Raw genomic sequence first — 27,400 nt, 5'->3', positions numbered from 1 at the left:
CTAGGTATTGCATGACCCCACCCACAGTAAGAGCATCATTAAAACAAACCTGTCTCAGGGCTACTGCAGAGCACAGACTTTGAGGAATTCAACAGGCCACCGACACGGCTACTCTCTAGCTGCCCTCCAGAAGAATGTACATGTTTGTGGTAGAGTCCAGATTTAAGCAGCGCCAAAGAGAACACACTCCTTATTTTGCAATGTGAGCATGTAGAAAATACACTGAAAGGACTCTAAAATTTGCCCAGCAGGATGAACAGAAATCTTAGGCATAAAGTCCAGCTGAATCAAGGAGTTTCTATCTCCTTCTGCTTGCTGGAACAACAACTCAAGCCAGCACCACTTGTCTGTGTCACAATGGCTTTAAACATTTCTAAATCTAATACACCCCTTCCCACTGTGCAAGAAAAATTATGCAAACGTGAACAGATGATTGGAAACATTCATTTCCAACTGATTTGCAAAATTAAAAGATTTGTCAAGATGTTACCAAAAACAGGGGCACCTGGGTGGCTCAGTTGGTTAAGTGTCTGACTTTGGTTCAGGTCATGATCTTGTGGTCTGTGAGTTCAAGCCCCACATCCGGCTCTGTGCTGACGGCCTGGAGCCTGCTTCGGATTCTGTGTCTCCCTCTCTCTCTGCACCTCCCTCACTCGCACTTTGTCTCTATCTCAAAAAATAAATACACATTAAAAACATTTTTACAAAGATTTAAATAAATTTATATAAAAAGATGTTACCAAAAACATAGATTCTTATTTGCCTAAAATGAATAAAAAAGAATTCAAATAAGAAATTTTAAAAATAATACATCATTATTCATAATAGTATGCGAATAACCTAAGTGTTAACAGATGAATGGATAAAGAAAATGTGGTAGGTAGATAGATAGATGATAGATAGATCATAGTTCAGCCTTTAACGTGAAGGAAATCCTGTCATTTCTGATAACATGGATGAGCCTGGTGGGTATTATACTAAGTGAAAAAAGCCAGACAGAAAGCATGGTGTCACTTATATGTGTAATCTGAAAAAACAGTCCAACTCATAGAAACAGAGAGTGGAACAGTGGTGCCACGGCCTGGGGGTTGGGGGAAATAGGGAGAGGTTGGTAAAAGGTTAAAACTTTTCCGCTATAAGATGAATGAGATTGGAAGATCTAATGTATTAACATGGTGAATATAGCTGATGAAGAGTGTCTTGTAGAACTGAATTTTTTTTTTAAGACCATAGAACTTCAATGTTCTCATCAGAAAAAAAGGAGGAGGTAAGTATATCAGATGATGGGTTAATTAACTCAATGGAGGGGGGAAGCTCTTTCATAACATATAGATGTATCAAATCATCACATTATACACTTTAAATATCCTACAATTTTACCTGTCAATTATGCCTCAGTAAAGCTGAAAAAATAAGAATAGTCGATGACACATTTTCCAGCAGTGATTTGTTGTGTAAACTAAATTTTTGTTTTGGATCAGCTAGTTCTTTTTTTTTTTTTAATGTTTTTTTTTTAAATGTTTATTTGTTTTTGACAGAGCACAAGTGGAGGAGGGGCAAAGAGAGAGAGGGAGACGCAGAATCCAAAGCAGGTTCCGAGCTCTGAGCTGTCAGCACAGAGCGTGACTCGGGGCTTGAACTCATGAACTGTGAAATCATGACCTGAGCTGAAGTCTGACACTTAACTGACTGAGCCACCCAAGCGCCCCTGGATCAACTTTTTAACCAAATTATTTTGGATCAAATGGTCTGCCACACAAAATGCGGATGAAGGGGGTATATAAAGCAAAGATAGAGGACAGGATCATATTTTTCCAAAAGTGCATTCTCAGTCTTGTCCTAAGGCTAGTGGGACTTCCAATGGGTGTACCTGCTGTTGGGAGAGGAGGGAAGGAAAGGGAGGTGAATGGGGGGACAGCAACATCAGCCCAGACTTGCTTATCTTTCCAGGTCCTCAAATCTTGATCTGTAGGCTCTTTTTGGCACAAGAGACCCTTTGAGTGATTGCTAATCCCTCTCACCCCACCCCCCAACTCCCACCCCAGTCTGGGGAACTTGTCTTCCCTGCCAGTTGTTCCATGGGCTCTACGGAAAAGGCCGAGGCAGGGAAAGATTTGCTCAGTACTCAGACACTGCAGCAGCAGAAATGGTTCATAGCTTCCCCATATTCTAAGATCATTAAGAATCAAATGTCTTTAGAATAAATACTCTGTGGTGCCTGGGAGTGGGAAAAGAGATGTGATTTATCAGGCAATGACCTTGTCCTCTTAGAGTAGCTCAGGACGTTGAAGGAGAATTGGGCATGCATGTGATAAATTAACCTGAAATTTCAATGTATTTGGACGGGGCTTGGGTAACTCCTCTTAAGTATGGTTGTTCTTTTTTTTTTTTTTTTTTTTTTAATGTTTATTTATTTTTGAGAGAGAGTGCGAGAGGGGAGGGGCAGAGACAGAGAAAGAGAGAGACAGAGGATCCAAAGCAGGCTCTACGCTGACAGCAGCAAGTCTGTTATGGGTCTCGAACTCAGGAACTGAACCCTGAGATCATGCCTGAGCTGAAGTGGGATGCTCAACCCGACTGAGCCACCCAGCGCCTCAGTATGTTTTTTTTTTTTTTTTATTTTTGTTTAAAATTTTTTTTTAACATTTATTTATTTTTGAGACAGAGAGAGACAGAGCATGAACGGGGGAGGGGCAGAGAGAGAAGGAGACACAGAATCGGAAGCAGGCTCCAGGCTCTGAGCCATCAGCCCAGAGCCTGACGCGGGGCTCGAACTCACGGACCGCGAGATCGTGACCTGAGCCGAAGTCGGACACTTAACCGACTGAGCCACCCAGGCGCCCCTCAGTATGTTTATTTTTTAAATGGTGTGTGTCCATCTGAAAGGAGGACAAGAGGTGTGGACTAAAGCAGTTTGTGTCTGAGCACTTCACGGTTACTACTGTCCAAAGCTTAGATCAGCCCCGAAAGCAAAACAGGTAGAAGCCTACTCTCTTTTTGGGCTTTGGGCCCATCTTTGTTTCTCATGCACCCTCCTCCCATTGCTGCTACTGTGACAGGCTTTCTCATTGAGACCCCCACCCCCACCCCAATGTACCCATTTCTCTGTTAAACCCCTGCCCTCAACACACACACAAACTCAGCATCTTCACAGAAAGCTCTTCCTCTTTCTTCTGGTCCTAAGTGAAAGCAGGCTGTCTCTAGCAATAAAGCACCCCTTCTGGAAACTCTTCTGCATCTCTAGGGCCTGGGGTATGTGAGTGAGGACAGAAGGAGGGGGGTGGGGAGAAGGAGGTTAGTGTTCCCTCATCCCTTCACATTTTACACCTTGCTCTTCTGACTTCAGGGGAGACCCCAACTCCAAGGAGATCCCTCCCACACAGCAACTCCACCGTCCTCAGGGTGTTAACTTCAAGGTCATCATGCACATTTTGCAGAGTCCATCTCCAGGATTATAGTTTTTTAACCCTCCCTCGGCCTATCCCATTTTTCCAGATTTTGCCAACGTTTAAAAGAACGACAGACTGCAGTAGTCTCAGAGGTTCTTGACCTCCTGCCTCCAATGTGTTCATTCCCATTCCCATATTCCACTCCCTGTCTGAACTGTCCATACTTCTTTCTGTCCTGCACCTATTCCCACTATCTTAAGTGTCCTGATACCTCCAAGAGTGGAGCACCGCAAAGGATATGACTTCAGACCCAACGTAGGCTCAGGGTCCAGGTATGCTACTCGCTAGGACATCAGGCTTTACCTGAGACCTTATCTCTTTCACTTCACTTTCTGGTCATCTATAAAGTGATATCACACCAACTTCATAGGGCAGTCACAAGCAGTAAATGAAGTAACAGCTAAAAGATCTGGCACGTAGTAGGTGCTCATTAATGTTGGCCACTTTCCATTCCCTCGACTTTGGTGCTTCCCAACAATGCTTTTCCTCTCCCCTTCACTGATGTTTCCAAACCTCTGCTCACTGTCCAAATGCCCTATTGCACTAAGTCCAAATGCACTAAGAAGTAATTCACCATGGTAACACACAGCACCCTTCCCCTGCACTCATTTTCTCCTGTTTCAAAAGATGCACTTCTCTGTTTCCTCCCTATTGTGCTCTGGACCCATTCCCTCCAATTTCCCTCTGGACCTCACCTCATCAATTACTTCCTCTCTCTGGTATGTTTACTCCCTACATCCATTTCCACCGACTATTTCTTCCTCCTTGCCCCGCCCATGATGTCTGCCTCTTCTTAAATGTCTTCTGTTGACCTTTCACCCCTTCTAGTCACCACCTTCCCATTGTGTCTGGATCTCCTTGAAAGAGACTTCCCTCTCCTCAGTGCCCAGCCAGCCAGCTGCCCCTCAACCTGCTGCAGGGCATGTGGCTTCCTGTGTCACCCGCCTCACCTGCTTTCATGAATGTCGCCAGTGCCCTTCTGAGTGCTGCATACAAGAGACTTTTTAATCTTTTTTCCTACTTCAATTCTCAACAGCATTTCACTCTGGGGGTGACTTCTTCTTGTAGTGCTCTACTCTTTGTGTCCAGGACCTCAATATCTGCTGGTATATTTTTTGCATGACTGTGGCAACTCCTTTTCAGTCTCCTTTGAAAACTATTGGTTCCTCTTGTCTAAGTCCACTCTCTCCAACATATACAACTGGCCTATTGAGTGCCAGACCTGTGTGGATGGATGTGTTGCAGACAGACTAAGACTATAATAATAGAAGCACAGTCCGAAGCTGTACAAAGACAAGACCCACGCTGGAGTGTGGTCAGGAAAGACTTCATGGAGAGGTGAGAGGAAGAGTAGGTGTCCACAACCAGACAAGGAAAGAAAGGATATTTTAGGCAGAAGAAACATTCCCAGGGCAATGCCTGAAAGGTAGACGGAAGCAGATTCACAGAAGTAGAATTCTGAGTAACACAAGTCTCAGAGGTACTATGTTCCTCTGTTTCAGTGTTCTCAACCAGTGTGATTTTGTCCTTCAGGGGACATTTGGCAATGTCTGGAGACACTTTGGGTTGTCACGATGTGGGGAGTGCTATTAACATCTGGTGGATAGAGGCCAAGGATACTGTAAAATATCCCACAATGCACAGCATAGCCCCCTTCCCTCCCCAACAAAGAATCATCCAGCTCAAAATGTTAATAACGCTGAGGTTGAGACATCATGTTTTATTCTAACTTTAGCCTGAGGAGTCTGGCTCCAGGCCAAGTTTCAACGTGTGATGTTTTCAGACCAGACTACAGGCAATTACAAAGTTTTACCTGGCAGGTCTCATAAGGGGTAGGCTCTGCCCTACCCATGCTAGACTTGGTGCTCAGCCAGGGCACTGCAGTTTTCTGGACAGTGTTGCAAAGACTCAGAGGCAAGCCCCACCGCGCTGCACCCCCACCCCCCACCCCTGCCCTGCTCTGAGGCATATCTGCAAGCCTGGCCCAAACACCCTCACTTCCAGGCCTCTTTTTGTGGGGGGGGGTTGTCTCAGATGAGGCCTTTCTCAGGACCTCTGCCAAGACCACCTGGTCTGGGGGGCCTTGAAGACACTACTCTCCGCTCTGACTCAGCATTCAGTATTTTTCCACTCTTAGCCTTCCTCACCTCTACCTCCCCAGGCCCCCAGGTCCTGGCGGCTCTACTCTCTGACTGGCTATAGACCTGGTCACATTGTACCATTATTTGGCTTTCTTTGTCTTCGAATCTGAGAGGCCCTTAATGATTTTAGAGCTGAGTGAACAAAAGCATGTGTCAGTTTTCCGGACGGCAAACCTAAGAGGGGTAATTCACAGCAGATGATAGAAAAAGGCTTCAAGGAATTTTGTGGACAGCTTGGCAAAGGAAAATTTCACTGGGGTCAGTGGAAATTCCTCTGTTTAGGTCTCAAAGAGTAACTGTGCAAGTGCGGAGTGAGTGCCTAGGGTTCCCTAGCACTTGTGGGACCAGCACCCCGAAATGTTAGGATTCCCTGATATTTAGAGTCATGTAGGTTAGACTCCAATTGTACTCTGGCTGGGTAGGTCATCCTGGAGTGTGTTATTCAGTTTTTGACATGCTCGAAAAAGTTATTTGCTTAAATTTGTGACTAAAGGCATTTCATTGTGCAGCCATGCATGCTCATGACACAAAGTCTTCATGAGGGCATGTATTGACAGGTCTCCTCTCAGCTCGGACACTGTCTCCCACTTTCCTTCTCCAGAGGCAGTGACTGTTCTACGCAACCATTTTTTAGGAGGGTCCGTGACAAATCTGAATACGTCCAAGGAAACAATTGGGTCAACGAAGGATGCTTATCTTGGAGAAGGAAAAACCTCTCAGCATGGTGGAGAAAGAGGTAACATGAAGAAGTCTCAGGAAAAGAGATTGGAACAGAAGTGGATTTGCTATGGCTTTCATGGAATAGAAGCTTCTGGGCCCCCCACCTGTGCTATCTTCTTTGAAGACTTCCACCTAATATCATGTTCATCATTGTTATTCTTTTTTTTCTGAAGGAGAGCCCTCCCCCCCACCCCAAGTTGAATAAGATCAGCTCCACTAATTCTGGATCCACCCCTGAGCTAGAATTAATCTACATAATTCCTTGGGACAAAACTAGGATTAATAGTAGAAAGTTACAGTGAGGCAAACATTGCTCAAGATCTGGAAATTCTCCCAGTTAGAGCTATTAAAAATTGGGATGGGCTGCAGAAAACCAGAAAGTGCGTCATTGGATGCCTTGGGTAGGAGCGAATGAGGCAGGGGTGTTGTAAGAGGGGCTGATGATCTCTCCCAACTCTAGGAATCAAAGTCTCTGAGATAAGCTACAGAGAGGGCACTGAGAAAGCATTTTCTTGCCTATGTATTAATAGTAGGGACCCCAAGTCCAATAGCAGGGACCCCCAAGTCCAGGCACGTATAGTTTGCTAGGTTTAAGTCACCGTATTAAAAAAAAAAGTAATAAAAATATTCAGAAGCATTCAGTATTCCACGATGAACTTTCTCAAACATATTCAAACCAGTAGGAAGTCACTGAATCGAGTTGGCAATAGACTCCTAATCTATTACTCCTAATCTCCTGCTCCTCCAGCCATGCTCCCAGATGCTGGATTCCTTGCTCAAAATCAGCTAGAGGCGTGGTTGTATTCCTTCGGTAAGGTCTCCAGCGCAGAGAGAAGTCGCCAGCATCCCACCATCACAGTAATGTTTGTTGCTGTTGAACCATCAAGCGCAGTGGCCACTGGTCCTTTCAGGCACATCAGTAGACACTTCCTCACGACGAACCACTGGCGATCATTTCACTACTAGTGATGCCGTCATATGCTGCAGATTACTGGCGTCCCATTTTCATCAGGAAGAACTTCAGCACTGCATTCAAGGCCAAACACATCCGTATCGATCCCATATTCTGACCTTTAAAAGTTTGTTTTCTTGGACCACTCACACCCGATATGACATGGATCATGGTTCTTGGGACAGCAGAGACAACCCTAGGCATTTCACTAGAGAAAATTCAATGTAGAAAATTGGCTGTGCAGGTAAGAAGGCAAACACAGAAAAGTGTTTAGTGAGCAGAGATAGTGGGGGCTGGCTCAGGAAACAAGGCAGAGGCCGGATCACCAGAACCTGCCAGCTGGGAGGGGTGGCCTGAGGCGGGGAGCTGGGCCTCCATGGAGAGCTGTTGCACAGGCAGGGCAGAGGCGTGGAAGAGGGGCCTTGAGGCCAGACTGCTGCCTGGTGGTGCTGTCACCTCTGCAAGACAGGGGCAGACTGGTTTGGGGGTCTGGAAAAGAGCTGGGAGTCTGCCAGTGTGATGGTAACAAGAACAGCAGGCCAGCAGGTGGCCATTCCCTCCTCAAGCCGTCCAGTGTCCTCTCAGTGTTCCCACTGGTGGGTCCTAATGGGGAGCCAGCTGGCAAAGGGAAGTGTATTTGCAGAGCCTTGACCTTGGCCTCAAACTGCAGAGCAGAGCAGGGCGGTGCTGAGCTGCGAGGCAATGACTTAATAACTAGCACAGCCTCACCTGCCCGCAGGACACCCAGACCCCTCACCACCTGGTCTGCTGATCACACTTGCCTTCCCCTCGTCTCCTTCCCTCCCCGATGAGGGGGTGTGGTCCCTCCCTGCCATCTCCCGGGGAGAACTGATGATGCCCACCTTGGGTTCTGTTGTACCTGCCTAGGTAATTAACAAAGCACTGGGAACACATCAACATGTCTGTTTCTCCCTGTTAAAATCCTGAAGCCCCTTGATGGAAAAGGGTGAGTTTTCATCATCGTGCCTCCAAAGCTATGGTTGGCACATAGCACATACTTTAAAAACATTTGTTGAGGGAGCGCCTGGGTAGCTCAGTCCGTTGAGCAGCTGACCTCTGACTTCGGTTCAGGTCAATGATCTCATCGGGCTAGCTGTTATCTGCGCAGAACCCACTTCGGATCTTCTGTCCCTCCCTGGCCCCCTCCCCTTCCATGCTTATGCTCTCTCTCAAAAATAAATAAATCTTTAACAAACAAACAAAACATTTGTTGAATGAATATGTCGTAGATGTTTGCCCAGTCATGGCACTGATAATCTAATTGGAAGAGGTCATATAAAACATTAATATACAAATTGAAAATCTTTAAAGGAAAGTGAAGCACACTGGACTTTAAAAATTAGTTTTTGATTTTTCCTAATTTAGAGAAAACTCTAACAACTTCCTTTTAGTAATTAAATGTATTAGGTAGCTTCTGAGGAGTCTCTAATATAACTTTCCTTTAGTAATCAAATGGATTAGGAACTTTTCGGGAAGAGTTTAGAAGTCCTCATCTCTGCATGAGTTGGATAACACACATGGAAAATACTTGTGGTCTGAGAACAGAGGTGTTTTCATGTATGGAAGGGTTTTGTTCTTTTCCCATTTTCTTTGGGAAGGATGGTTATTCTTTTACGGAAGATGACAGAAACAGCAAAACAATGCTAAATTTCCTCCCAGGGAAGCACATTGGCCCCACAGAGGTCACTTCTCAGTTCTGAAGAGGGCGTTCCCTCTCCAAGCTGTCCACTGGGGACGGGAAGGGCTCAAATGATGTCTTTGGACTCACGATTGGCCCCGTGACAACTTTGGAGAGTAAAGTAATGCTGACAATAATAAGGCGCATTAACCAAGGGGCGCATTAATCGAGGGGCACAGATACTTTAAACAATATGAGGCTGACACTTGAGCCCACTAAGAGGCTAGGAGGGCCAGGCAGCTCGGTGGCGGCGGCGGCGGCGGCGGCGGGGGGGGGGGGGGGGCGGTCAGAGACAGGAGACCCAAGATGGCACAGAGTGAGTCCTTGCACATATGTGACAAGACCTGTGGGATGGACCCAGTGCACAGCCTATTCTCTGGGGCTGTAACTCCCAGGTGGGCACTGGTCTGCCCCCATGACATTTATACCCACACTAGAGTAATAGGGACAGCCCCGTGAGATTTTCATTCAGCTAAGTGTATTTCATGTGAAAAAAAATGTCCTTAGCCCAAGTCATGTCCCTTCTGCATTTTGGTGTCAAAAATGTCATTTCTGTAATAAAATGATCGTGATGGGAAATGGCAGGGCTTTCTTTTTGCTTTTCTTTTTCGCTTGGCCACATACATGATTGACAAATCTATGTAGGTCACAAAAACAAAATTTTTTTTGAGACGTTGCTGGTGTGTGGAATCTAGAAGTCTGGGAACCACGATAAAAGGCATGTCCCGGGGGCCCCTCTCCTGAGTCTTTCCTTAACCAAGAGGGAAAGAAGTGGGGGAGGGGGTGTTAGTCAACAAAGGGCAACTCTTCATTCTTGCCTGATTAAAAGCAGAAAAACAAGTCATTGGGGACACCTGGGTTCTCAGTTGGTTAAGTGTCGGACTCTCTTGATTTTGGGTCAGGTCATGATCTCACAGTTTGTGAGACTGAGCCCCCACTCCCCTACCTTGGGCTCTACACTGTCAGTGCAGAGCCTGCTTGGGGTTCCCTCTATCCCTCTTTCTCTCTGCTCCTCCCCAGCTAGCGTACTCTCTCTCTCTCTCTCTCTCTCTCAAAATAAATAAATAATTTTAAAAAAAGAAAGAAAGAAAGAAAGAAGAACAAGTCATTGATGAGAATCTCCAGAACTTCCAAGTCTCGATGAATTTCTCCAAGTACTAAATAGGAATCTCTCTTTCTCTCTCTCTCCCTCCCTTCTTCCCTCTCTTCTTTAAAAAAAAAAATTTTTTTTTAATGTTTATTATTTTAGAGCACGTGAGACAGCAAGCAGGGGAAGGGCAGAGAGAGAGAGAGAGAGAGGGAGACATAGAATCGGAAGCAGAGCCTGAAGCAGGGCTCGAACTCACAGACCAAAAGATCATTACCTGAGCTTAAGTTGGCTACTTAACCGACTGAGCCACCCAGGCACCCCTTTCTCCCTCTCTGTCTTTGTCTCCGTCTCCATCTCTCTCAAAATGCCCTTTCAGGGGAAATTAAAAAAAAAAAAAAGCCCACTGGAAAACATGGTTGTTGTATGAATATTCCAAAATTGGATTAGTCAGAAAAAGAAATCATGTGGTTGTTAGGAGAAAGGAGCCTGGCCTTTTCTGTGACATGGGCGACTGCGTCTCCTTTACTTTACTAAACTGTGGTAGAGGGCTGTCATTTGTGTTGTTTGGTAGGGAGGCAGTATTATTCTCCAAAAAGAAAAGAAGATTGTGGTTATTTTTTTTTTATCAATACTTAATGAACTAAAATTATAAAATTAAAAACAAAATGTTCTTCAACCTTTATGTTCAGTTGATAAATCGTGCTCATTTTTTCAACCACCTAATAATGTTGGGACGTCAAATACAACTTTTCATTATTATTTTTTTTAATGTTTATTTATTTTGAGAGGGAGCGTGCAGGCATGTGAGTGGGGGAGAGGCAGATAGAGGGAGAGAGAAAATCTCAAGCAGTTTCCACACTGTCTTCCCAGAGCCCGATGATGGGCTCAATCTCACTAACAGTGAGATTATGACCCGAGCCGAAATCAAGAGTGGGCCATTCAACCAAATGAGCCACCCATGTGCCCCTCCTTGTTCTTTAATCAGCACTCAATCTGTGTGTAAATTTGACTGATTAAATTCCCCTAAACAACAGCATTTCCAAACTTGACTAAATTCTCTTAGATAGTTCAAACTATAGTTGAGTATGATATCTAATTCTTTCAAATACTTCAACTGGGAGTTTTTATAATTCTCAGAGGCAAAATTGCCCTGTACCCTCAAGTATTAACTTGTCCATCTGATAAGTCAGACTTCAGAACCCAACATATCAGGATCCCTAACCCTATCACCCATTCTAACAGCAGCCAAAGCATACATAAAATAGTGCAATGATTGCAAAACTATATAAGCAACTTAAACAAGCCCCCATATGATAGGCTGGAGTTCCTTCCTCATTGCAGAGTTAAAAAGGTGCGTATTGGCCACGGAGTTGGATCCCACATCCCAGGCCCTGGGCCTGCAGTGCCATAGGGGAGAGAGCAGGTGTGGGGTCTCAGGACTGGAGCAGAGGCCCAGTGAGTCAGGCTGGCACCCTCATTCCCAAAGACCTCCTTACCACCTGGTAACTCACTCCTTTGCCTTTATGGATTTTCCCCCCAATAACAGTTTACACTTGCATAGTCCCCACCTGCCTCTACCTGGTCCCCTATCCCCCTCAGAGGATCCCAGAGTCAGTCCTGCACCAGCAGATCAACTCTCCATGCCCTGATGCACACTGCATGGCGACAGTTGTCAAACAAAATACAAGCCTGGTATGTAATCAGGGGTTATCAGTACATATCATTTTCTGAACCTGTTATTAGAAATTTATATAGCTTTCCTGAAGCATGCCTCATACTGTTTGCCTCTTTTGAGGTTGTAATGGACTCAGGGGCCTTACAGAATGATTATTTTCTTTTTAATGCTCACACTGTCACAAGTGCAGCCCATGGGAGTCCCTTATTTAAATTAGCTCCTTTTTAGTCTTGAAATACCCTGTATCTTTGACAGCAAGCAATCTGTGTCAGGCTGGTTTTCATTTTCCTTCTCTACAACACAGAATCAGCTGCTATGATTGAAAGCAGCAGAGAGGCCCTGGGAACGTGACACTGATTTAGGCTGCTTTAGTAAATATCAGAAATTCATATGTATGTGTCTAATTTTACCTCCATCTTTATTTACTGAGTACTCCTTTAAAATTTTTTTATGTTTTTTAATTTTATTTTTGAGAGAGAGAGAGAGAGAGAGAGAGAGCACAAGTGGGGAAGGGGCAGAGAGAGAGAGGGAGACACCAAATCCAAAGCAGCCTCCAGGCTCTAAGCTGTTGGCACAGAGCCTGACGCGGGGCTCGAACCTGTGGACGACGAGACCATGACCTGAGCCAAAGTCGGATGCCCAACCGAGCCACCCAGGCGCCCCTGAGTACTCCTTAAAAAAAACTTTTTAAAAATTTATTCATTTTGAGAGAAAGAGAAACTTGAGTGGGGGAGGGGCAGAGAGAGAGAGAGAGAGAGAGAGAGAGAGAGAGAGGGAGAATTTCAAGCAGACTCCATGATGTCAGCACAGAGCCAGACTCAGGACTCTTTACAGGACTTGAACTCTTGAACCGTAAGATCACGACCTGAGCTGAAACCAAGAGTAGGATACTCAGCTGAGCCACCTAGGTGCCCAGGAAGCACTCTTTATTTAAAGCAATCTGATGTAAAATAAAATAAAATTTTCAGTGTTTCCCTCCCTTTTCTGAGCCACCAGCTTCTCTCATCTGACATACCCGTATCCTCTTGCCAACTTCAGTGCATCATACTATACGTTAGTGTCCCCAACAACATGATTAAATCACATCACCTAACCTTTCTGTCACACAAATGTGCACCTATTTAGATCCTGGAACCCTCACTTGGGTCGCCCGCTCTTTTAAAGTCCTTATGTGTCTCATTGGCCATTGTTCTGGATTTGTCTGACAATCACCACACTCTATTAGGAGCCAGAGTTTATGGGGTTAGACATAGAAGACTGAAATGTAAAGATGCTTTCATATCTCTCATAACACCAAAATCAATAAGATGCCTTGTGACTATCAGGCATTAATACTTACAAACGGACTGTTAATATTACTTTACATACCAAACCACTGACTGCAGTTTTGGTACTGCGGTGTCTGTGCTTGTGGGTGGCAGAAAAAGAGAAAAGAGAGGGGACAGGCCTTTTTAGTCACTTTTGGCTCAGTTCACTTACAAACATTAATTCAACAAGCATGTGAGTTCCCACTACGTGCCATGCCCTGTTCTAGGCTCCAGGATCCCCATCCTTGTTGGGATTACATTCTAGTGCCAGCAAATACACTGTTAGCTAAAGCATGTCTGCTTCCAAAACCTGATTTAAGCATGTTCTAATTCCCCAGGAGACTGTAGGAGCAGAAAGAGGTCCCCTTACTCCCGATATATAATCCCTCTAACTGAAGTGCTATAGCATGGAACGCTTTTAACAGAGAACAATGCCTTCCAACGAAAAGGCAGGAATCTGGGACAGATTACTTATTGAGTCACTGAATTGCTATGAATGATTTTCCATTGAAATATAAATGTTAACATTCCAGGCTTTGCTGGCTTCATAGAGAGATTAGAAAGTAGGAATGTACTAAGAATGTGCACACAGGAGGACTCCAAGATTAAGAGAAGGAAGGCAACAAGAGGAGGGGCAGAGGACGCCTGGAGCTGGTCTGTGTCCAAGCACATCTAGATGGCTTCTCAAGGGCACATAGGCCTGTGCTCAAGGACATTCTCAAGGACAATGGTGGCCTGCACTCTGTTCTTTGCCTACAGATTTTATTTGATTTTTAAAAACTTTTTACGAGGTACACATACATTCAGAAAAGTACATATACCCTAAACATAGAACTCACTGAATTTTCAGCAACTGAACATACCTATGCAAACAATCCCAATTAAAAAGCAAGATTTTATTTTGGGCACCTGGGTGGCTCAGTCAGTAAAGCCTCTGACTCGATTCTGGTTCAGGTCATGATCTCATGGTTCATGGGTTTGAGCCCTGCATTTGGCTCTGTGCTGACAGTGCGGAGTCTGCTTAGGATTCTCTCTCTCTCTCCCTTTCTGTCTGCTCCTCCCCTGCTTGGGTTCTGTCTCTCTCTCTCTCTCAAAATAAATAAATAAACACACACAAAAAATAAAGGGGTGCCTGGATGGCTCAGTAGGTTAAGCGTCTGACTTTGGCTCGGGTCATGATCTCGTGGTTTGTGAGTCCCCGCGTCAGGCTCTGTGCTGACAGCTCAGAGCCTGGATCCTGCTTCTGATTCTGTATCTCTCTCTCTCTCTGCCCCTCCGCTGCTCATGCTCTGTCTCTCTCTGTCTCAAAATAAATAAAATGTTTAAAACATTAAAAAAAAAAAACAAATAAAAAGCAAGGTTTTATTTTAATAATATGAACAATTTTGCATGTGACATGAAATCCAAAAGGTCAAAAGAGTATGTATGAAAGAAGTCTCCCTCCTACCCCATTTTCCAGTCACCCAGTTCTCCTTTCTAGAGAAAAAAACATTGTTGATAGTTTCTCACCCAGTGGGTTTTATTTAGTTTAGAAAGAATTTTTAATTCCAGGATAGTTAACAGACAGTGTTAGTTCCAGGTGTACAGGTGTGATTCAACAATTGTATACATTGCTCAGTGCCCATCAGAAATATGCTCTTAATCCCCTTTACTATTTCACCATCCCCACCCCCCTTTCTGGCAACCATCAGTTTGTCCTGTATAGTTAAGAGTCTGCTCTTTAACCAATGAGGGTTTTGTTTTAAGATTTTATTTAAATTTCTTTTTTAGCATTTATTTTTGAGAGACAGAGAGAGACAGAGTGCAAGCGGGGGAGGGGCAGCAGACTCTGAAGCAGGCTCCAGGCTCTGAGCTGTGAGCACGGAGCCCACCGCCCTGGCCTGAACTTGGGAACCCAGAGATCATGACCCGAGCCAAAGTCGGAAGCTTAACCAACTGAGCGCCCCAGGCGCCCCAAGATTATTTTAAAGTAATCTGTACACCCAAGGTGGGGCTGGAACTCACAAGCCCAAGATGAAGAGTCATATGACCTGCGCAATGAGCCAGCCTGGCGCCCCTAATGAGTTTTAAATCAGACTTTCTGACATCTTGTAGGCTCTTTGCTGGGTGGGGGATGGGAGGGTGAAGTCCTCCCTTTATAGGAGCTAAATAAGACCCCTGAACCTGTCCCAGACTCGCCTGGCCTAGGCTGCCCAGAGACAACAGCCAAAAAGGGTCCAGGGCCGCGATTCAAGCAGCAGCCACGCCAAGGTCCGCCCCCACGCCCGCCTTGGCCCCCCGCCTTGGGTGACAGGTTGGGGGAAGGCGGGGCACAGACGCGGGGGAGGGGTGGGAAATCTGAGACTCGAGTCGTATGGGCCCCTGGCCATTAAAGAGGAAGCTTCCGGGCGGCCCAAGGGTGGGCAGAGGGCCATCGTCAGTCCTGGGAAAGGGGAAAGCAAGGAGGCCTAGAGGGCGGCCTTTCCCCGGGAGAGCGTGGAAGGAAGGCGGCGGCGGCCACGCCAAGGAGGAAGAGAGCAGGACAGGGTGGGGACAGCCCCTCCGGGGGCTTCTGGGGGCGGATCCCCGGGGTCTGGGGGTAACCCTTCTGGGTGTCCGGGGACTGTCCTCCCTCCGGGGTCCGGGGGCGGTGCTCTCCCGGGTGTCTGGGGACGGTCCTCTCGCTGGCGGGGCTGCAGCGTGGAGACCCGGAGGACCCGGCGGGGCGGCGGCCCCGCCCCGCGATGCTTTTACTTTGGGGATCTCCAGGAGAGCCTTTAAAAATAGCCTGGCTGACGTGTGAAGAGCGGCTCTTTATGGCAAGGGACGAGTGCCTGCTCTCGTGCAAGCTTGAGCGAGGATTGAGCGAGGAGGAGAAGGGGCCGAGGCCGCCCGCGGGGAGAAGCGTCAACGCCGCCGCCTGAAGTGGGGCAAAGGTCGCGCGTGGCACCCACCGCCTGCGGCGGCCCAGACGCTCTGGTTCCTGTGCCGGAAGCATTTTCACTCTCAACATAATAGGGAAAACAGAATTCTCCATAAAAGGATTTTGTTTTTCCCTTGAAGACGGTACACTTACCGGGTCATCTTTGGGCCTTCCCTTTCTTGATAAAGAAACTCAAAACAGTGGCCTCTTTCATATATTCTAGTTAGCTCGTGTCAAACGAGGCTGCTTAACTCATCAGCATTTCGGTTAGATTTGAAGCTGATTATTAGATAACAGATAACTGATTTATGGACACCTGAGTTCAGTCCGGAGCTATGCCACCCGGGGGGTAATTGAGTTTCTGGCCTCAGGTTTATCACCTCTTTGGGAAGATGAAACTAGCTCCTTGGATGTAATCCATGACACCAATTTGCGTTACATTGTGAAATCTGTCGACGGCTTTTCTAAGACTTCAGAGGAGGAAGAGACCCATGCGAATAAAAGGATCTGGGAAACATTCCAAGAAGAGGCCCATTTTCAAGTTTAGGTGAGATTTCAGTAAGTAGTCACTGGGTTACACTGAGTTGAACCTCCTGGAACCTTTTGTTGCCTTTTATAACCGGAAAGCAGGCTGTTAAGGGAAGGCTTTGCCCACACAGGGCTATGCCCATCGCCCAGGTGAGCGCACTCGAAGTCCCTAGCACCTCGGAAGCTCCCCTTGTGGGAGGGCTCAGTGCTCGAGAAATCCCTACCCCCACCCCGAGGTAACCGTTGTCCCAACATTAACACCACGTGTCCATTTTGTTTCCTTTTGAACGTTCATGTATGCTCTCTGTGCCAGCTCTCAGGCTGCCGCCTCTCGGTTCCAGACCCACGCTCCCGTCGGCCTCGCGCTGCGGGCAAGGCTGCCTCAGCGCCATCCCTCTGTCCCCTGTCCCTTGATCCGCCAGACTCCCCTGGAAACCAGCTGCAGGGAACCTGCAGCTCGCAGGAGAGGGGAGGGACTTGCTTCTTCCTGCTGGCTTCCTGTTGGCTCCCTTTCCTGCCAACGTCACCCTAGCAACCTGCCCCCCCCCCCCGCCCCCGCCCCAGTGCCAGCAGCGCTTTCCGGCAGCAGTAATCGAGTCTAGTTTGTAATTTTCGCATCGCAGCAGTTAGAGAACCCCTCTGAGCGCACCCCAAGACACCGGTCCCAGCACCAGACGGTTGGGGAGGGGGCTGCCTCCAAGCTTCTGGATTTCAGGTATTTCAGCTTTTTTCTTCTTGTGCCCCAGTCCTAGGAGGTGGTAGCTACCTCCCTGATACCTGTTTTTGACTTTTAGTCATCTAGTTAATATCTTTATACCTAGTTAACTGTTCTTTATGTTCTTTATGATACTTCCTGTCTATTGGGTTAGCTGGTGTGGTTTCTCTCTCCTTACTGGTTGCTGACTATAGAACCTATTCTGGGTTAATTTGTGCCTGGCTTCTTTCATGCATCATGGGAGTTAGACTCAGCTGGCTTATTACACGCAGCGATAGTTCATGGATTGTCGCTGCTGCTTATCACTCCGTGGACACACCGCCTTTTATTTATCCAAATACTGTTGTCATATTTTCAGTTTGAGCTATGACATGATGCTGTTGTGAATATTGTTGTACGTGATTTTCAATGCCTAATGTGCGTGCATTTCTGTCTGTGTGTCCCAGCAGTGGAAACGCATGATAGGGCATGCATATGTTCAACTTCAGTAGATCATGTACACGGTTTTCTAGAATGGTTGCACGGGTTACACACCTATCAGCAGCAGTGCAATGAGAGTTGCCATGTTGCACATTGTAATGAGTTCTCCGTACCTCAAACTTAAAAATGTTAGCTATTCTGGGGCACCTGAGTGGTTCAATTGGTTAAGCTTTCGGCTCAGGTTTGTGTTTGATCTCACCGTTTTGTGTTCGAGCCCCACGTAAGTCTCTGTGCTGACAGTGCAGAGTCTGCTTGGGATTCTCTATCTCTCTCCCTCTCTCTCTACCCCTCCCCTCCTCATATTGTCTCTTTTTCAAAATAAATAAACTTAAAAATTTTTTTTTAAATTTAGCTCTTCTGGTATATGTGCAGTGGTATCCTAGTGTATGTCATCTGCATAACAAATTCCCCCCAAATTTGGTGGCTTAAGAAATTCATTATCTCAACAGTTTTTGTGGATCACCATTTCTTTGGGAGAGACTTAGCAGGGCAGTTCTGCTCAGGGTCTTTTACTCAGAGTTTGGCTAGAGGCCCCAGTTGCTCTTGGTGTTGGCCTCCCTAAAGCTCCTTGGGCAGCCACCTAACATGGCAGCCCGTGGTCCTGTCTGAGTGATCCAAGAGAGGGGGCGAGGGGGAAGCCACACACTTCAATCTGCTTTATTCTCTCTGTTGGAAACCAGTGTTTACTCCTAGACTGCCCTCGAAGGAACTAGTCCCCATGTCTTGAAGGGAGAAGTAGCAAAGAATTTGTGGACTTTAAAACCCTCATGCACACCATGGTTTTCATTGACAGCTGGTTATTAACAGAATTGAGATTGCCCATTTGAGTATGCTCTTTGGTGAAGTGTCTGTTCAAACCTATTGCTAATTTTTTCTCTTTATCGTTTTTTATTTTATTTTTATTTTTATTTATTTATTTATTTATTTTTCTTTATCGTTTTTTAAAAATTGATTTGTCAGAGTTCTCTGTCTATTCTGGGCACAAGCTCTTTGTGAGAAGTAGGTGTTGCCAATATCTACTCAGTCATGGGAAATTTCTCCTTTATGCCTTTCAGCGTTTTCAAATTTCTTGCTGTTCGCACATGCGACTTTTATATTTTAAAATATCCTTAACAAGTAAAAGCTCTAGTGGCAGACCAACAGGGAAGCAGACGCAGAGTTAAAACATCAATGGATGTGAGGGAAGGAAGGCAGTAGGTGCTGGCAGGACAGCTTATTCACTGGAAATTAGTCACTGACCTGAACATTCCAAACTCTTGTTTCTTTGGAAACATATGAGGGCAGACATTTAAGAAGACTTAATTAATAAGTTTCTGTTTTCTGTCCCAGATTTTGGAGATGACTCCAAGGATAACATATTATGTTCCCTACCTTCCCAAAAAAGGGTTACCTCATCCCCAGGGATGCAAATGTTTTCAGTTCTACTGTTTGCTTGCTCACAAAAAAAATGCATAGCCCCGAGCTGAAAGTGTGAGCAGGAACACTGTATTTATTTGTAAGAAACTAGTGAAGCAGCAGAATTTCTACGTTGGCTGATCTCAACAATCTCTAATCAACATCCCCTTTCTCGAGGTTTCCTTCAGAATTGATTTATCTTCAATTTGTTATGGGAAAGCCTTCTCCATTATAAACTCTTCACCAATTAATACAAATATTTTCAGATATCCTAATTCTTGGTACTTTGTTGTCCTTTGGCACTTAATCTAAAACTCTGTCTTGAAAGAATTCTTAAGTTTTCAGAGCCCAAAATGATATGAATGGAACAATATTATTTGTGAGGTCAATGAGTGTTTTTAAACAGTTTAACCTGAGAAATAAAATTAAAAGCCTCCAGATTTTGTCTTCCCTACTTAGTGTCTCTTGGAATCCTGCTGAACGATCTCTTTCCTAACCCAACCCCTTACCTGGTTAGGATCTGCTGTTTGAAACATAATGTGAAGAGGAAACTTATTTTAACACTGTAGGGATCTGGGAAGTCTCATCACAGTAGAGGGCAGCTTGCGCCACCTGCTGGGGACATTAATAGTCCTTGTATCCTAGGCATGAGTCTAATTAGTTCACAACCTGACCACTTTTAGTATTTCTGACTGACGATTATTTGCCTTGAGACTCTTTGTCTTTATGTTTCAGAGAAAAGCAAAGAGACAAAATAAATTACCCTAGAGACAAAATAAATTTAAACCAAAATCTATAGCGTTATCCCAGCCAACATCTGCTCCTACCCCAAAGGATGTCCTAAGGAGTGGCTCAGATAATAGGCAGAGCTGAGAAATAGCTAATTTCTTTAGGGTGATCACAGTGGTATGTGTGTGTGTGTGTGTGTGTGTGTTTGTGCATGCGCATCGTCCCACCAAACTGATGTCCTTCCCTCCCTCTCTTCCTTCCTTCCTTTCTTTTTTCATCTTTGTGTTTCTTCTATTTCTTTCCCTCTTTCCTTCCTTTGACCCACTCTCATTCATTCCCCCTCTTCCTCCTCCTTCTCCATATTCTTTCCCTTTTCATCTCCCTTCCTCTCTTTCTCTCTTTCTCTAATGAACAAAACAATTTTTTGAGAATCTGATATGCATCCAGAACAAAAACTGTGAGCGAAATAGCTCTAGGTATATTCTTTTGTTGGCTAACTTCCCAAGTTTCAGACTCCTGCAGAATTCTGTGCTGTGAGCTGAGGAAACACAAGGAGCCGAATACTCAGTGTTCATGTGGTTCTTGGGTGCTGGGCTCAGAGTACCCCGTCACTAGCCAGTCTGTTGGGGCCTCTGCTCCCTAAAGAGCCAGAAAGAGTGCAATCAGAGACCTGGGCCTCGAGGTTCCAACTTGGCCCTCACACTTGTCAGTATCAGTTGTTTCTTTGAGCACTATCTAGCCTGCAGCAGTGTTGAGTCCCCGAACTCTCTACTGTCTGCTGGATTCCTGCCCCCTCACCCCGCCCTTTCCCCCACACCTGTACTCCTCTCTGTCCCCCACCCTTGTACTGGGAGCACCCCTACTCTATGATGGTCTGGACCACTGGTCTTCTCAGCTTGGTCTTCCCTGCTCCTACTCTTGAGCCTTAGCCAGACCCCACCCAACCACCCAAGGATAGCCTTCATTAGCTCTGTGCTCCTCAAGGAAGAGTTTAACAATGAACTGACTCTCCATGAATACCAGACCCACTGCTTTCTTTGCTTAGTTACAACTGGTTGCTATTCCAAACTCAATCTAGCTGATCCAACGGTGAGTACCTTAAATCCTTATTTTCTTCCTGATGTGATGGCAGTTTCCATACTGATGACTCTAGTAGGTTTTACTTGCAGGAATTTAAGAAAATTACTTTATCTAATCTGAATTGGAAACCCAGTGAACTAATTTCATAATCTCTGGGTCTGTTTCTTTATCAGAATGGGTTAGAATGCATCATAGGAGGTGATGAGTCTTAGGGTCACAAGTAAGACTTACTGTACTTTGTGCTCTCAGAGCAGTCTAAAAGTTACATTACTTTTTCTTTTTACTGTTATTGAATATAGGGGGAGAGTGATTGTGTCTACTCTTGACAGGTGTTTGAGATAATTAATATCTGAACATATCTACATGAGCATAAAAAGTAGTCTCCTTTGTCTTATATTTCTTTTGTAAAGTTATGAAAATAATTTTAAAACTGTGTTGACTATTACGTCTTCAGAGAAAATTGGTCAGATTTCTTTGAAGGTCTGCACTTTATTCTGTCCTAGCTTTTGAAATGATACCTACTATCGTGTGAGCCAAAGCAGGCAGTTTTGATCCTTTCTTACGTGAAGGTATAGATGGCACCAGAGCTGAAGTCCATCACGGTTGATTTAAACAATTATAAATAATTACCAAAGCAAATGAAATAAGCTAAAGTTTTAAAAGTGTCACAACACAATCAAGTACTTTCTTATGGACTGGTGAGGGCAATAGTCAAGAAACCATAAAGAATCTTGGAGGTTTTCAAATTATCTAGTGGAATTTCTTTGTTGACATATTCAATAATATACATTGAAGTGAAGGCTGGGTAGCATTTTAGTGAAAAATCAGAAGTCTCAGCCCTCACTCTGACTGGCTAGTGACCTTGGATAGGTTACTTAACCTTTCTACGTTTTAGTTTCCATGATTGTCAAAAAAAAAAAGTGATAATAACAGGGTTCATCTCACGGGATTATGGGTCTCACTTAATTGTCTTAAACGAGTTATTAGTGTTTAGTATGGGGCAAGGTGTATAGTAAGTGCTCAATAAATGTCACTTAATGAAGCAAATTAGTTTCACATTCCTTTCGGTAATATGTTACTGTGGTAGTCAGCCTCCTGATATTCATGCCCTTGTAGAGTCCTCACCCATATTGTACCAGAGTTAGTCTGTGTGACCAATAGAACATGGCAGAAGTCAGTGTGTTACTTCTGTGATCGGGCTATAAAAGGCTATGGCTTTCACCATCTTGGGCTCGCCTCATTTGGGGGGAGACATTCAGGTTGCTGACAGTTTGGCTACTGGCAAGGAACTGGGGTATTTGGCCAATAGCCAGGGGGAACCGGACGCTGCCATCAAATATGTGAGTGAGCTTGGAAATGGATTCTCTAGCCCCCGATGATGGCAGCCCCAGCTGGTGGCTTAACGGCAACCTCATGAGAGACCCTTGCCCCAGATCCCAGAGCCTAAAATAGTGGTGCATGTCACAGCTGATAATGTCTTAGATTTCAAGAAATATTCTCATTTGTCTAAATCACATCAAAGTCACATGGTCAATCTCCCCCCCCCCCCGCCCCCTGAACCATACTTCTTAAACTGCTACAATCTTCATTTTTAGAAAAAAATGAGTGTATATCTAAAATGGAGATGCCTAGGCACATTTGCCATCTGGAGGGATTTTGGCAATTACTGACCAACTGTGAAACCAACTTATCATTGTGCGATTTTTTTTACATTGGAAGTGTTGTAAGGGATGTTGATTATGGTGAAGAGGAGGTGATGGCTTAGAAACCTGTAAAAGTGTTCTGGGAAGGCACGGAGAAAAAGGCTGCTGATTATGGGCCCACAGGATAAAGTCTCATCCACAAGTCACTGGTAGGTTGGCCACTGATATCATGGGATAGAATGAAGCCTGTGGGCAGGGTGTCTCTCTCTCTGTGCTCCCTCCCCACATCCCATATCCACATCAGCTAGTGTTGGACGTAGTGTGAGGTGAGGTGAGGGAGGGAGGAAGGAGGTAAGGAATATAAATGAGGTGCTTCCAAATTTCTCCATGGTAACAAGAAGGTAGTTTGTCAGCAGGGAAAATTTGGATCCCTAGAATTAGACTTTTAGGTGTTTGTTTAAAACTAATGCAGATCACCAACATGCTCATAATGCATTTACTAGTTCATCAGAAAACCCATGTACTAATTGTAGGGTATGATCCAACAGAACTGTCACGAGCTCCATATTTGTTACATAATTATTATTTCTGCTTTAACAATGCCCTGCAGACTCTTCCCTCTCTATTTTCTCTCCATCACCCTAATGTAGTGCTTTGGCTTCAGCCTTTTGGCTGACCCTCCATCCAAGCACCATAATGTTGGCACATCAAGGTTCCTAAAGCACTATCGTTTAGTGCTTGCAAACTGCAATAGATGCTGTGGTTAGTGGAATGACGCCCCTTCCTCCGCCAAAGATGTTCACATTCTTATCCCTAGACTCTGTGTATATGTGACCTTACATGGCAAAAGGGAATTACAGTTGTAGATGCAATTAAAGTTGCTGTGGTAAGATAAGAAAGATATTTGGTCTCTGTCCCCACTTCCTGAAACAGTGCTCCTACAACTCTTAGAATTCCTAAGTGAGGAGGTGTTCCAAGGAGGTGACTCTTGCTACCCCAGATAGCATCAGGGTAAGAGCCAGTTGCCAGAAAAGTCAAGAGTTGATTAGAATCTTGGAATTTTCAGCCTCATCTCCCCAACCTTTGGGGAGGAGGGGAGGACTAGAGATTGAGATTGTTGCCAAAGGCCACAATCATGCTTACATAGTAAAACTTCATAAAAATCTAAGGAGATTCCAAGTTGGCAAACACATCCATGTGCTGGGAGGGTGGCACATCTCATCTCCACAGGGATAGAGGCTCCTGCACTCGGGGTACTTCTGGTTCTTGCCTTATGTGCCTCTTTATTTGGCTGTCTTTGTATCCTTTAAAATTTAGTAGCAAGGATAGCAGTTTCCTGAGTTCTTGGAGTCATTGTATATGTAGGGTTGTATTGTGGGAACCCCTGATTTAAAATTGTTTTTAGTGTTTATTCATTTTTGACAGAGAGAGCGCACACAAGTGGGGAAGGGGCAGAGAGACACAGAATCTGAAGCAGGCTTCAGGCTCTGAACTGTCGTCTCAGAACCAGAAGTGGGGCTTGAACCCATGAACCATGAGATCATGACCTGAGCTGAAGTTGGATGCTTAACTGACTGAGCCACCCAGGCACCCTGGGGGAACCTCTGACTTTGTAGCCAAGTCGAAGAGAAGTGAGGCTAACCTGGGCACCTGATACTTGCAACTGGTATCTGAAATGAGGGCAGTCTTGTGGGACCAATCTTTAAACCTGTGGAGTCTGATGCTAACTATGGATAGTTAGTGTCAGAATTGAACTGAGTTGTAAGACACTTAGTTGGTGTTAGAAAATTGGAGCAGTAGCGTTTGGAAAGATGCTACATGTTTGGTGTTAGGAGGAAAAAAGATCCTCAGTTTTTGATCAGTTGACCTTGAAAAGGGGAAATTATCCTGGATTATCCATGTGAGCCCAGTAAAATCACATAAAATCCCTAAAAGTAGAAGAGGGAGGTGGAAGAGGAAGTCAGAATAGTGTCATGGGAAAAGGATTAGATCCATCATTGATGGCTTTGAAGATGGAAGAAGTGACCATGAGCCAAAGAATATGGATGGCCTCTCAATGCTATAAAAGGCAAGGAAATGGATTCTCCCCTAGAGCCTCCAGAAAACTCAGTCTTGCCAACATCTTGATTTTAGCCCAATGAGACTCATGTAGGACTTATAACCTACAGAAGTGTAAGATAATAAGTCTGCTTTTCAAGCCACTGTATTTGTTGATAATTTGTTGCAGCAGTAATAGGAAACTAATACAGATACCATTTCAATCTTGGTCTTATGTTACATTAGACAATACCCTACTTCCTCTATCTTATCCAAAGTCTACCTACCTTAACACTTAAATTTCTTTTTGTCTTTCTTTCCAGAGTTAACATTTCTCGAGCATGTATTTACAATTGATGTTCATTATCCTTGGATCCTGTATTTCTGAATTTGCCTACTTCCTAAAATTTATCTGTAACCCCCAAGATCATTCACAGATACATGCAAGTGACAAAAAAGGTAAATTTCCCAATATATGTATTTCCAGTTGAGGTCACACAAGGCCCTCTCTGTGGCCTTGTTTCAGCTCTCACGCTGTGAATAAGAATCCTTTCGGAGTCTATTTAGTGGCCTGTGTTTTGCATCTTTGTGCTTTTTGTTGGCTGTCTTGTTTACAACAGGCCCCAAGTGTAATGCTGAAATGTGGTCCAGTGTTCCTAAGCTTAGCAAGAAGGTGTGATATGCCTTATAGAGAAAGTGCCTGTGTTAGATAAGCTTCATTTAGGAGATGCTGAGGGTGCTGTAGGCTGTGTCCTAAAGGATAATAAATCAGCAACATGTATTAAAGAAGGTGTCTTTAAACAGAAACACACATCACACAAGGTTCTGCCTTGATTTGCTAATGAAAATGTTGTGACCAGTGGTGTGCAGGAACCTATCCTAACATTTCCTTTAAGAACAACGGCTCAGTATTCACTAATTCAGTGAATGCCTCAAAGAAAGAGAAATTATTGCATTCACTCATACAAGCTAACACATTATTTTTTTAAAGCAGTCTCTACCCCCAGTGTGGGGCTCAAACCTACCACCCCAAGATCAAGAGTCTGATGCTCTACTGATTGAGCCAGCCAGGTGCCCCAGACTAACACATTGTTGATACATAAAAACTACTTAATAACTGCGATTGATTCTGGGGGGAAAAGCAGAGAAGATCATTTTTTTTTTTTTTTGTGATGAAGTTATGTGGTGTGTTTTGTGGTTTGTTTGGCATATAGTGATTTTTATTTGTTGTATACAAATATCTCCCCATGCCTGGCTTAACTAAGGCTAAGAATGAAGTGCTCACAAACATGTCACTGTTCCCTAATAACTTTTTGGTTTATGTAGGATGTATTTGTGTGAATAAAACTAGAACGTGTCTATATTAAAAGATCAAGGGCTCAACCTTCTCATTTTGGGTGGGGAGAATATTTCCTCTCATTTAGCTCAATAATTGTCAGCTTTTTATTTTTAGTATTATTATTATTTAAAATGTTTATTTGTTTTTGTGTGTGTGCGAGAGAGAGAGAGAGAGAGAAAGAGCGCAGGGGAGGAGGAGAGAGAGAGGGGGACAGAGGATCTAAAGTAGGCTCTGCACTGACAGCAGAGAGCCTGACCTGGGGCGTGACCCCACGAACCACAAGATCATAACCTGAGCTAAAGTGGGATGCTCAACCAACTGAGCCACTGGCCATAAAGCCAATTTTCAGTTTTTTAATCATATAACCTTAAAGGGATTTTGAAAAACTGTACCCCCTCACCCACATTAAATAGTCTTCGAATAATTTCTTTATAAGTTTAAATAGTTGCTAATCTGATGCAATTGTCAACACATTTAAATGAAACTGTTACATCTGTCTTTTAAATATGTCCAAGGAAATATAAGTGTCATTGTGATTTATACCCACCTATATACATTTAAAAAAATGAACACGCTTATTTATTTATTTATAAATTTTATTTATTTACTTTTTAATTTTTCCTTTTATTTTAATTTTTTTTTTAAATTTACATCCAAATTAGTTAGCATATAGTGCAACAATGATTTCAGGAGTAGATTTCTTTTTTTTTTTTTATTTTTTTTAAATGTTTTATCTATTTTTGAGACAGAGAGAGACAGAGCATGAATGGGCGAAGGTCAGAGAGAGAGGGAGACACAGAATCTGAAGCAGGCTCCAGGCTCTGAGCTGTCAGCACAGAGCCTGACGCGGGGCTTGAACTCACGGACCATGAGATCATGACCCGAGCCGAAATCAGACGTTTAACCAACTGAGCCACCCAGGCGCCCCCAGGAGTAGATTTCTTAGTGCCCCATACCCCATACCCATTCCCCCTCCCACAACCCCTCCCATAACCCTCAGTTTGTTCTCCATATTTATGAGTCTCTTATGTTTTGTCCCCTTCCCTGTTTTTATATCATTTTTGTTTCCCTTTCCTTATGTTCATCTGTTTTGTCTTTTAAAGTCCTAATATGAATGAAGTCATATGATATTTGTCTTTCTCTGACTCACTAGTTTCACTTAGCATAATACCCTCCAGTTCCATCCATGTAGTTGCAAATGGCAAGAATCCATTCTTTTTGATTTCCGTGTAATACTCCATTGTGTGTGTGTGTGTGTGTGTGTGTGTGTGTGTGTGTGTGTGTATCCCACATCTTCTTTATTCATTCATCCATCGATGGACATTTGGGCTCCTTTGCATACTTTGGCTATTGTTGATAGTGCTGCTATAAACATTGGGGTGCATGTGCCCCTTTGAAACAGCACACCTCTATCCCTTGGATAAATACATAATAGTGCAATTGCTGGGTCGTAGGGTAGTTCTATTTTCAATTTTTTGAGGAACCTCCATACTGTTTTCCAGAGTGGCTGCACCAGTTT

At 44.4% G+C, this 27,400-nt stretch overlaps 1 protein-coding gene across 4 annotated transcripts in view; it reads left to right on the top strand.

The window, feature by feature from the left end:
- Positions 1-17,044: 17,044 nt before the first annotated feature.
- MPPE1 (metallophosphoesterase 1) overlaps positions 17,045-27,400 on the top strand; it is a 58,559-nt gene continuing 48,203 nt past the window's right edge. For all 4 annotated transcript variants that reach the window (XM_049620449.1, XM_049620451.1, XM_049620450.1 and 1 more), the window contains exon 1: positions 17,045-17,178. The gene's annotated coding sequence lies outside the window, so the exon portion shown is untranslated. The remainder of the gene's footprint in view (positions 17,179-27,400) is intronic.

The sequence above is a fragment of the Panthera uncia genome (genome assembly GCF_023721935.1).
Source record: "Panthera uncia isolate 11264 chromosome D3 unlocalized genomic scaffold, Puncia_PCG_1.0 HiC_scaffold_8, whole genome shotgun sequence".
NCBI classification, from domain to species: domain Eukaryota; kingdom Metazoa; phylum Chordata; class Mammalia; order Carnivora; family Felidae; genus Panthera; species Panthera uncia.
Note: the sequence above shows the minus strand (reverse complement) of the source record. Positions and strands in the feature narration are given on the sequence as shown.